Genomic DNA, 13,314 nt, shown 5'->3' on the forward strand with positions numbered 1-13,314 from the left:
AACAATAATAACATATACTAATAAAAAATAAACTATAATAATAACAAATAATAATAATGAAAATAGTAACAATAACAATATTCACATTAACAACAATATTCATAATAATACAAAATAACAATAATCGCAACCATAACAATAATAACATTAATCAAGATAATAAATATCACAACAATAATAGCAATAATAGCAATAATAATCGATCAAGATGGCCGAAGCTGGCCTTGACTATAAAGGAGCGGGAACTTATTTTTGTTCAAATTGAGTTTACAGTTCTCAACACTCCACATAAACAAAAATGACAAAATATATAAAAAAAAAAACGATTCATTTAAAATCTTTCAGCCCCTTTGAAGAATTTAAAGTTTTACAGCAGGGTCCAATACCCTTTAGTTAAGACATCTGCAGCTATTTCCTCGGTGGGATGAATTTTACGCTGATTTCCTTCTTTTCGACATTCTCGAAGGAAGTGGTGCCTAATGTCTATGTGCTTCGTCCTTGGACGATATCCCATTTTTGCCAGATTTATCTCCTTTATTATCACAGAAATTGTGACTCTTGGTAAAACAACGTCGGGGTCCAGCTCTTTGGCTATTGCACGTAACCATAATGCTTCTTGTGCCGTTGAAGATAGCGCCATGTACTGGCCTCCATTGTCAATAACGCTACTGTGCGTTGTTTCTTGCTTTGCCAGGATATAGGTCTTCCTTGGAAGAGGAGATGCTTCCAGTATCGATTGTCGGCGTCGTTCGCCAGTTAGAGTCGCTGTAGCCTTCAATTTTTCGATTAGCTTTAATTTTGAAGACTAGTTTCGTGGAGAGAGTTCCCTTCAGGTACCTAAATTCGTTTCATCGCTGTCCAATATAATCTCCTTAGGTCTTGACAGAATCGGCTAACTAGCCTACCGCGTATGCGATATCCGGCCTTATTCCTTGACTGGCATAGAGTAGGCTACCTATAGCTCTCTATATAGAATTTTTCTTATTTCACTCGCCTCTGCATCAACATTAGCTGGTCTTCCTTGGTTAATTCTTGGTTTGGATCGAATGGCGCCTACACAGGTTTGCAGTCTGCGATTCCGAATTTTTCCAACATCCCTCGAATGTAAGTCTCTGGTCGATGTATAGTTCGCCCATTTCCTCGTTCCTTGTGATACGGATACCCAAGAGGTGTCGTGCCTCGCCGAGATCAGTCATCTTCTTTTCTTCGTTCGCTTCGATGAGTTCTTTTGGCGGTCTAACGTAAATCTCCTCTTCTAATTCTCCATGCAAGTAAGCAGTAGTAACGTCCATCTGGTCCATCTTCAAACCGTACTTTACAGCTAGGGCGCATAGGAATCTCACAGAAGCATACCTGATCACCGGTGAATAGGTTTCTTGGAAATCTATTCTTTCTTTTTGACTACAACCTTTCACGACGAGTCGAGCTTTATGTCTTTCAACCTTTCACGACGAGTCGAGCTTTGTGTCTTTCAACCTTCCCGACGAGTCTTGCTTGATCTTGAACACCCATTTCGTCTCAAGAGCTTTTCTGTTTGCAGGTAAGTCTGTTGGCATCCCAGAAGCGATTTTCTTTTCTCCTCCATAGCTTTCTTCCACAGGTTGTCTCGACCGCTCAGTGCTTCCTGCACCGTCTGTGGATCCTCGGTATTCCCCCGGCTGCCATGTAGGTCACAATATCGTTCATGTTAACAGATTTGCGAGTTCGTGTTGATCGGCTTGGTAGCGCTCCACCTGCCTCGTTCTGTTCAGCATCGTGGAAGTCATCAAGCTGTGCGGATTCGTCGCCTGTTGATATGTCTTCACTTTCATAGTATATTCATAGTCTGAATCTCCCCGTACAATGTCTTCGGTGTCCCGCGATAAGCTTTGCGCTGACTCGTTGTCGTCTGGTTCCTCTCCGAGTTCATCTTATTCGTCTTCGACAGTCTCTTCGCCGAGCGGTATCTCGATGAGCTCTCTGGTTTGACCAAATCCTTTTCTTGTTTTGGTTCCAATTCTTTCTTTTCTTCTAGGAACGCCACGTTTCTTCGTTTGTAGATTTTGTGCGTGTTCGAATCGATTAGTCGATACCCTTTAGTGCCGTCGTCGTAGCCTACGAAGACAAGTTCTTCCGCCTTCGAATCCCATTTTTGGCGCTGTTCCTTTGGGACCTGTGCCATTGCTTTGCACCCAAAAATCTTCAAATTCCTTAAATCCGGTATTTGTCGGTCCCATTTCTTCTGGAGTTTTCCCGCCAATTCCGCTGGCCGGAGATCTATTGATTAGGTAAACAACCGTTGCTACCACCTCTCCCCAGTATTCCTTCGGTAATTCAGCATCGAAGAGCATACTCTTCGCTCTTTCGACGATAGTACGGTTCATCCTTTCTGCCAAACCGTTTTGCTCTGGCGAATATGGGACGGTTCGTTGGTGTCTAATTCCAGATTTCTTCAGAATCTCCTCAAGTTTTCGATTCACGAACTCACCTCTGTTGTCATGGATTTGATCTCTTTTGTGGTCTGTTTTTCCACAAACGTTTTGAAATCCACGATGACGTCTCTGGCTTGGCCTTTTTCTGTTAAAAAATAGACGAACACTTTACGACTGAAATCATCGATCAAAGTTATGAAATACCTCACCCCTCCAATGGATGCACTCTCCATAGGTCCACATAAATCTAATGGATTACTTTGAGTATTTCTTTCGCATGTTTCCCTTCCTTTGGAAACGGTTTCTTTGCAATCTTACCCTTGATGCATGGAATGCAAGGCTTCTCTTCAATATTACTCAGCTTTTTCCTGTCGCCGTATCATTACTAAGTCTTGATACGCCTCAATAATGAAGATGGCCAAGTCTCCTGTGCCAGAGTTCTGCCGTCGGTCGCTCTGCCGCAAAGAAGGCCCTGTCCGCTACGACGTCGAGCTTGTATATTCCACCTTCTAGCGACATCGTGCCTAGGTTGTTTCCCTCTTCGTCATGAATCTCGTGGATTTTTGGAGAAAAAAGTACAGATAAACCCTTTTTAACCATTTGACTTACTGACAGCAGGTTAACTGAGCTTTCTGGTACATGGAGCACGTTGCGCGCTGTAATCTCTTGTACGCCGTTACTCGTTGGAACCTTCAGGCTCATGTCCCCGATCGACCTTGCTGACATACCTTGTTTGTTCGCCATAGTAACTTCCGCTACTGAGCATTTCATCTGGTTCTCAGTCCCTCATCCACCGCCGAAATATAGTTTAACGCACACGAGTCGACATAACAGTTTCCACCGTTCGTTCCCGTTGACGATAGGAAAGCCCAATACGTTTTAGCACTGTCTTCTTTTCATTTTGTTCGCTTGTATTTTGTTGTTCGGTTAACTTTACTTTACATTTACTCGCAAAGTATCCTGTGCGTTTGGACCGAAAGCACCGTACTGCCTTCGACTTCGCTTTCGCCCCGCCTGTGTAGAATGCTGTGTCGCTGCTCGCGCCCTTTACGCTTTTTGTTCCCTTGACGTCTTGTAGCAACTTTGTCTTTATCGAGTCTGCGGATATCGCTGTCCCAAAATTTTCCAGACCCATAATCATGGGGCAGTATTCGTCTGGTAGTCATGCCAGAAGGAGCGTTCCTACTCACTCGTCTGGTACCTTGAACCCTACGCCATTAAGTTTATGAACAGTTGTTGTTATAATGTTTACATATTCTTCAACATCTTTGCATTTTTGTAGTTGTGTAGTTACTAAGGTCCTCAAGAGGCTGACCTTCCGCGTCATCCTGAGTCTTCGAAAGTAATTTGTAATTTTTCCCATACCTCTTTTGCGGTGGCACACTCCTGAATGTGTGCATAGTTTATAGGGTCTATTGATAAGATGAGCTTTGACTTAGCCTTTGTTGTCCCTTTTTCATCAGCTACGTTCCGTTTCTTCAGTTCCCAGTACGCACCCCCACAGGTCGTCGTGTTCCAACCACGCTTGCATCGCAAATTTCCATGTTAGGAAATTTCTCTTCCTTTCAGCTTCTTGACTAGTTGCGTTGCTTGATTTGAGCTCGACATTCTTGACGGTAACGAAGTTCCTCCTTTTTCACAGCGAATAATGAATCATTCCATGAGAATAATAAAATTCTCCTTTCTTTTCACACGTATCTCACACATTACGCGGCACAAACAAGAAATCGTCCTTTTTGAGGTTAGATCACCCACACGGTATGAAATCGCCCTTTGAGGTTAGATCACCCACGCCTTGTGTTCTAGTCTCAACACACACACATGATAACATAAAAGTAAAAAATATTGACGCTGTCCTTCGCGCGACGTTTTTCTTTATGTTCTGTTTATTTAATTTTCACGTCATCTGGGCCTATTACCTAATGGAACAGGATTATGCACATGGGATATTAATTAAACAAATCTGTATCGTTCTGTGTTTTTTTCTCCTGTAAGACAAGAAGTGTTTATTCAAATCGACAGGAATCGATACATTGGATCGATACATCGATCAAGATGGCCGAAGCTGGCCTTGACTATAAAATGGGCGGGAACTTATTTTTGCTCAAATTGAGTTTACAGTTTCTCAACAAAATCGTCATTTTATATGAGCTTATGGAAATATTTCGAAGAGGTTCTTTAAGATACTTTCTTTTCCCTACAAGATATGTTTGAAAATAAGTATTCCAAACAAGCTCTTTTATATCACAAAAGAAAAATTCATAATCTTTAACTTGTTAACTTATATATAACATGTTAACTTACATGTCAATTTGTTTAATTTTTCATTCGGTATGATATTGTATTATGCTAAAATAACCAAGTACGTCCGACATTTTCTAATTTTATTATATATTCTAAGAAATTTTGAAAAGGAATATAGCTCGCATTAAATTTTTCTCTTCTTTTTCATCGTAATACTTTTCCTTTAAAAATACTGTAGGCTTAAAACTACAATATCAAGTTATCTCTTTAATTGGTATTAACAGTTTGTACTTAGCTACCATGTTTTATTTCGTCTTAATCAATTTGCATCATGCATCTACTTAATGTCCGTATTCAAAAATCAGCAATGTTCAATTGATGATCGGCCCGTATCACCGCGCGTAGTTGGTCGTAAGTACATCACATCTAAAGATATTCGATAACTAGCAATTAAGTAAAATTGAATAGAGAAAGGTAAGTGTGGTGAGGTAAAGGATTAAATCCATATTCATATGAGGAAGGTTTTTCTCGGTCTTGATAGATTTTAAATGATAGAACTATATTAATAGAAATTAAAAGAGATGTAAGAAAAAAGGAATAAAGATATAATAATGAATAATATTACTTATATTATTATTAAATTAATAATTTTTTAAATTGGAAATTAAATATAATTAATATACTATGTAAGTAAAATGCATCAGTATAATCATGTATAAACAAATAATCATACAATATTTACAAAGTATCAGTATCACATAACTGCTTCATATTCAAAGTGATGAATTTTAGAAAAATGTTTATTAATTATACGTAATAACATACAAAAAGAAAGATTGTTCCAATAAAAACATGGATTCCGTAGAATCTTATAGTTAGAAAAAAATTGATCCAAAAACTGAATCAGCAATAGTAAATGAAGCTCTTTTATTCAACAAATTGACATAAAGAAATGTGAATCTTAGACAAATTATGTAAAAAAGTGTTATAATACTATATTTAATTTTTTATTAATTATAGAATTATGAAATCAAGTAATTGTTATTTCAAATGTAATTAAAATAATTGAGTTTAATAGAGGGACATCATATGGATTGAATATAATAATATTTTTTGATATACTACTAAAATACTATATATATAATTAACTTAGTATACTATTAAAATTAGTATACTAATTTTAATTCTTGGGAATAGGGAAGAATGGAAATATGCTCCGAATAAAGAAATAAAAAAAAATTTCTGATGTAATAAAAAGGATTATTCTTATTTTTAGATTTGTTAAGATATTAAATGTATGTATTCCTTGAAATGTTCTTTCTCGCACAATATCTCGTCATCATTGAATTAAAGATAATGTTAGAGTAATAGTGGATAAATTATTAAGTTAATATTTAAAAAGTAAAATCATTTAATTAAACTAATTAAAAAAAGTATAATATTAATAGATGAAATTAAAGGTCATAGTCTAATTATAACTATGTGATAAGGGTGATTTGATTTGTTCATTTTTATTTATAATTCATTTGAGTAAAGAGATATAAAAATTATAAATACATAAGATTGAATAATTGATACACCTAATTAAAAAATAAATAAAATAATTTGTGTAAAAATTAATGGTCTAATTTTATATTTATTGAAGGTCCTGTTGATCCTAAAAGACATAAAAGAAGATGGCCTGTAATTATTTTAGCTGATAAATATACCTAATATTATAAGTCGGAATAGCTAATGTTATAGGTCGGATTAAGTTTCTAATTGTTTCAATTAAAACTATAAATGTTATTAAAGATGAGGGTATATTAAGTGGAACTAAATGGGCAAATGATAAGTTTGTTATTTTTAATCAGTAAAATAATATAATTCTTAATCAAATTGTTAATGATAAAGGTAAAATAATTGATAAATGTCTTGAAGATCTAAAAATAAAGGAATAGTCCGATAAAATTTATAATTAAAATTATTGTAAACATAGAAAAAAGAATAATAATATTAGTAAAATTATTTTTTTTAATTATTAAATTCTTTTAATAAGAATTCCTTCATAGAGAATCAAAATATAAATATTTTAGGTTATTAAATATAATTGATTAGGGAAAATAAAATGGGGATAAATAATCTTAATTAATTTAATGATTAATTGGGTGAAGAGTATGGATCAAAAATAGAAAATAAATTTCTTATCATTTAAATTAAGTTAAATTTTTCATTTTAATTGATATTTTTTTTTTTAATATTCTTTATTTATTTTATTTAAAAAAATAATTTATTTTAATTAGTATTAATATAATTATATAAATTAAATAGATTAATAAATAATGATAGTAAAAAATAAAAATAGAATTATTTAAAGGTCTTAATTGAGGAATAAAAAAATATTAATAAAGTTAATAATTTTTAAATGACATTTAAATGTTATAAATTAATTAATCTTTTAAATAGTTAAGAATAGAATATAATTAAAAAATATAAAAATGAGTTTATTAATTTATAATAAATTTGAGTTAATTTAATTTTAATAAATCAATTTAAATAAGAATAATAATTAAATTAGTAGAAAAATTGAAATTATCATTAAGGGTTAATTATTTATAACCATTAAGAGTTTAAGAGACTTTTACTTCTTTAAAGTGTCTTAAGGATTATATATTTATTTAATTTACATATTATTAATTCAATTAATAAAATTTAAGGAAATTGATTCAATGATAATTGATATGAATCTATGATTTATACCATAAATTTCAAAACATTGACTAAAAAGATTCCTAGACGAATTATGTCAATAAATGTTTGATTTATACGTCCCGGTGTGACATGAATTTTAATTCCAAAGGCTGGAATGATTCATGAGTGAATTACATCTGTAGATATTGTAAGGATACGAATGGGTATATTAAAAGGAAGAATTAATCGATTATCAACATCTAAAAGTCAAAATTGAGATGAATTATTTTTTTTAAAAGGAAGTATATAAGAATCAAAGTTAATGTTTTTATAATCAGATAGTTCATAACTTCAGTATCATTGATGGCTAATAGCATTAACAGTTAAAGTTGGTGAAAAGAATTCTTCTCTTATATATAAAATTTTTAATGAGGTGATAGCAATTAAATAGATTTATTATAGGAGTAATAGTTCAGATTGTTTCAGTAAAATGTTCATCAATTATGAACAATAATATTAATAATAATAATAACATAATAATAATAATTATCATAACATAATATAATAATAATAATATATAATAATAATATAATAATAATAATAATAATATAACAAATAATAATAATTAATAAAAATAATAATAATAATAATATAAAATAATAATAATACAATAATAATAATAATATAATATATAATAAACATAATAATACAATAATTAATAATAATAATAATAACAATAATAATAATAATAATAACAACAATAATAATACAATAATAATAATAACGATTATGATAATAATAATAATAATATAATAATAATAATAATAACATATATATATATAATAATATAAATAATAATAATATAATAACATATAATAACAATAATAATAACAACAACAATAATATAATAATAATAATAAAAAATAATAATAATAACAATAATAATAATAACAATAACAATAATAACAATAACAATAATAACAATAATAACAGTGTAATAATTGATGATCCACGATAAGATAAACTTAATTTAAAACTTATGTATTGCTGGTTTTAATATTTAATTAAGTTAGATAGGATATAATTTATAAAATTTAATAAAGTAAAATAATTCAAGTCAAAATATGGTTTAATTAAGATTAATATGAGTTACAATTAATTTAATTATTTGATTAAAAAATTTAATCTTTTTATGAAAATGGATTTAAAAGTAAATTTAATAAATTTATTAAATTGAATAATAGATTAAATATATACAAATTGTCCATCACTTTCAATAAAATGGAATAAGTCGTAAGTTTAAGTATCGGAACGTACCTATTGATAAATATGTATTATACATAGTGTATATTATAGAGATTTTAGTTTATAAAAAATAATTTATTTACAATAAATAGAATAATAGAAATACTAATTAAAATTTTATATAATTTTATTAAATAGATAAACATTTAATAAAATAAGTAAAAATAATTATAAATATTATATAATAAATTAATAAAGTTTTAATTAATTATTTTTAAATAAAAGAATGTTAAATTAACAGTTAAAGTATAAATAAAAATAAATAAGATTAATATTGTTGATAGTAATGAAAATCATTTTGAAAAAAAATAAGAAAGTAATTTAATAATTGTATCTTTTGTATAAGAGGTTGATTAATTAAAATATTTAAATTAACAATATTGTCTCGAATTAATAGATTTATTTAAAAATTTTAGTTATGTAGAAATATTATTAATTATTTTCAATAGAATTAAATGTTAAACAATTTTAAAGATATCTAATTTTTAGAATTGAATATAATTCAGATTTATAAATTATATAAAAAAAATTATTTTTAGATAGATAGTTTATAAATTAATATTTTGGATAACTAGAATATAAAATTAATTAAAATTTTATTTAAATAATAAAAATATTCATAAAAGTTGAATTTTTGTTAATGTTAGTAATTTATAATAAGAGGATAATAAAAGATTTAAAATTTATAATTTTTATTTTATAGAAAAAAATTATTTAATAATAAAAATAATTGATATAATTATTAATTAGTAAATTTATAGGTTATATAAGATTAATATATTAGTTTGAAGTTATATTAGGATTCTGACGAAACTTTATTTTTTAATAAAAATATATTCACCTGTTTAGTCAAAAATATGGCTTATTAGATAATAATAATAGATGTATTCTGCCATTGATTAATTATGAAAAGGTTGCAGTATACTGACTGTAACAAAGGCACGCAAAATCATTTGTTTTTTAATTGAAAACTGGAATAAAAGAGTGGATGAAGATATAAATTGTCTCAATAGAATAATATTGAATTTAAATAAAGTTAAAATGCGTTTATATATTTTATAAGACGATAAGACTCTATAGAATTTAATAAAATTTGTTTTTTAGAATTGATATTTATAGAAGATTTAATTAATAGATATATTTTATGAGGAGGATAATAAATTAATAGACCTTAATAAAATTTAAACATAAATGAATTTGAATTGTTTGATTATTATTAGAATTATTAGAATAAATTACCTTAGGGATAACGGCGTTATAATTTTGGAGAGTTCATATTGATACATTGTTGCGACTTCGATGTTGAATTATGATAAAAATTAGTGGAGGAAATTTATATTTTAGTCTGTGTCGACTATTAAAATCATACATGATTTGAGTTCAGATTCGGGTGTAAGCCAAATCGATTTTATCTATAAAAGAATATATTTTATTGTACGAAAGGACTTAAATATTAATATTTTATTATAAGATTAGTGATAAAATTAATTTTAGGATAAAATTAAATAATTATTATATAGATTTTAATAATTGTTAAATTTAGATAGGAGAGTTATAAATATAAATAATTGAAATTAATATATTGAAGTTGATTGATTTATTAAGTTTATAACAATTAAAATTTGTATAATTAGAATAAATTTTATAATAGATAATAATTTAATTATGAGAGAGAGAGAGAGAGAGAAGAAAAATTTAAATTAATATTTAATTAAAATAAATTTTTGTAAAAGATATATTTTTATTTTATAAGGTTAATATTAATAATAATTGGTATTTTAGTAGGAGTTGCATTTTTGTATTATTAAAGCGTAAATTATTAGGATATATTCAGGATCGTAAGGTCCTAATAAGGTTTTATTTTAGATATTTTCCAATCGTTTAGTGATGCAATTAAATTATTTGTTAAGGAAAATATTAATTATATAATTGAATTATTTATTTTATTATTTAAGATCAATAGTTGGATTTTTTATAGTTTAATGTTAATGATTGGTTTACCTTTTAATGAAAATTTATTTCTATAAATTTATTTATATTATATATATAAGTTGTTTAAGATTAGGAATTTATTATTATTAATAAGAGGTTGATCATCAAATTCAGTATATTCAATTTTAGGAGGAGTTCGATCTGTTGCTCAGTCTTTATCCTATGAGTTTCTATATTTTCGATTTTTTTTGTTATATTTTTTATGTAGAAAAATTTAAGTTAATTGATTTTTTTAAATTTCAGGAAGAAATTTTTAAATTTTGATAGGTAAATTTATAGTTTTTATATTATTTGTAAGTATAGTGGCTGAGTTAAATCGAACGCCTTTTGATTTTATTGAGGGAGAGTAGAATTAGTTTCTGGATTTAATATTGAATATAAAGGTGAGATTTACATTAATTTTTTTAGGTGAATATATAATTAATTGTAATTTTAGGGATCTTATTATAATTATATTTTTTTGGTTATAGGATATTAAATTTTAAAGAGAATTTTTTTAATTTTAATATTTATAATTTAATAATTGGATTCGAGGGTGTTTACTTCGATTGCGATATGATAATTTAATATATTTTTGTTGATACTATATTTTAAGAATAAATATATATTAAATTTATTTTTAGTATTTATTTTAAAATATATTTATATTTGATATATTAATAAAAAAAGATTTTAAATGAATTAAAGTTAGATATAAAATTATTATTAACATTTATTGAAATTATTAATGAAAATAAGATTTATAATATAATTATTAAAATAAATAAATTGAATAAATTATTTAAAATATGAAGTTAATACATTAAATTATTTAACATGTTCACACAGGGGTAGTATTATTAATATATTAAATAATGTAATACAAGTAAAATTTATTTATTAAATAAAAATAAATTTTAATTAAATTATTAGAAAATTAATTTAATTTAGAGAAGATGAAATATTTTATCTAATATAATTATTATATTGGCAGAATTAGTGCATTAACTTTAGAATTAATTAAATAAGTTATTAAAAAATTTATATATACTAAATAAAGTTAATAGAAAATTTTAATTTCTATAATTATATTTTCAAAAATATATGCATTTATTTGCTTATTAACTAAAAATATTTATTTAATTAATAGTATAAATCAATTTATTTAATCAATTATATTAATAAAAATTAAAAAATATAAATTGCATAGAATTGTGTAAGTTCAATGAAAAGGTGTTTCTATTTCTTGACCTCCTAGTCAAGTTAATATATAAAATGTTGAGAAAAGTATTCAAAAATTGATTTAATAAAGAGGATTGAATTTAAGATTAAATTTTTTGGGTGAATTAATTAAGGGTAGAATTAATAGAATTAAAATTGCTAATAGTAAGACAATTACTCCACCTAATTTATTAGTAATTCCGCGTAGAATGACATAAGCAATAAGAAGTATCATTCAGGTTTAATGTGGATTGGAGTAATTATTGGATTTGCTTTAATAAAATTATCTGGATCTCTTAATAAAAATGGATATTGAAATATAAATGAAAAAAGTGTAATTATTAGAATAATAAAAGTAATTAAATCTTTCAATGAGAATTTTTATAAGAAAATTTATAGATTTTGCTATTAATCTCTAAAGGATTTAAAGAACCTCTTCATGAAGAAATATTAGATGAATAATTACTATAAATAGAATAATAAATGGTATGATAAAACGAAAGGAGTAAATCGATTAAGTGTTGAAAAATCTACAGCAATCCTCCTCAAATTCATTCTACTAGAGTTGTCCATATATGGAATTGTAATGAACGAAGATTGTAATGACTGTTGCTCCTCAAAAGGATATTTGATCTCAAGGTAGAATATATCCTAAAAAAGCAGTTATTACTGTTAAAGAAAAATTATTACTCCAATATCCATGTTTTTGTAAGATTAAAAGATTGATAGTAGATCCCTCGTCCAATATGTATATATAAACAAATAAAAAAAAATTGAAGCTCCAGTACTATGAAGAATTCGTATAATTCATCCATAGTTTATGTCTTGTATAATTACGATTACTCTGTAAAAGTTATATCAGTTGAAGGGCAATAATGTATAGATAGAAAATTCCAGAAATTAATTGAATTAATAAGGATAGTCCAAACAAAGATCCTAAATTTCATCAATAATTAATATTAATACGGGTAGGTAAATTAATAAGAGAATTTATAGTAATTTTTAATAAAGAATTTTTATAAATAAAGGATTTATTCATTAAATAATTTTTAATTATTCCTAAGGGGTTAGTATTAATGAGACAAATTTTTGTAATTAGAATAAGATTAATTAAGAGAAAAAATATTAAAATAATAATATAAATATTAAAAGGGAATTCTATTAATTGATTTAAGTTTATAAATGAATGATTGAATAATATATACTTAATTGATAAATTGATTAAATTTGAATTTAAACTGAAATTAGTTATTGAAGATATTTAAGAAAAGGATATTGATAGATATAATTAATATTAGAAAAAATAAAAAAGTTTTTCATTTTGAAGTTATATATTGATTAGAAATAAGTCTGAGAAATATTATGAATAAAATTATTAATCCTCCAATAATTAATAAAAAAATTAAAAATGAATATAGTGAAAAAATATAAAATATTCTAAGAAAAAGGCAAGATCTGATTGTAAATATAATTAATAGAATTATTGATTGGA

At 26.5% G+C, this 13,314-nt stretch overlaps 1 pseudogene; it reads right to left on the reverse strand.

Annotated features, from left to right (window-relative positions):
* Positions 1-11,904: 11,904 nt before the first annotated feature.
* On the reverse strand, positions 11,905-12,807 carry LOC124957136 (annotated as a pseudogene).
* Between the last annotated feature and the right edge of the window lie 507 nt (positions 12,808-13,314).

Source organism: Vespa velutina, chromosome 24, assembly GCF_912470025.1.
Source record: "Vespa velutina chromosome 24, iVesVel2.1, whole genome shotgun sequence".
Taxonomy (NCBI): domain Eukaryota; kingdom Metazoa; phylum Arthropoda; class Insecta; order Hymenoptera; family Vespidae; genus Vespa; species Vespa velutina.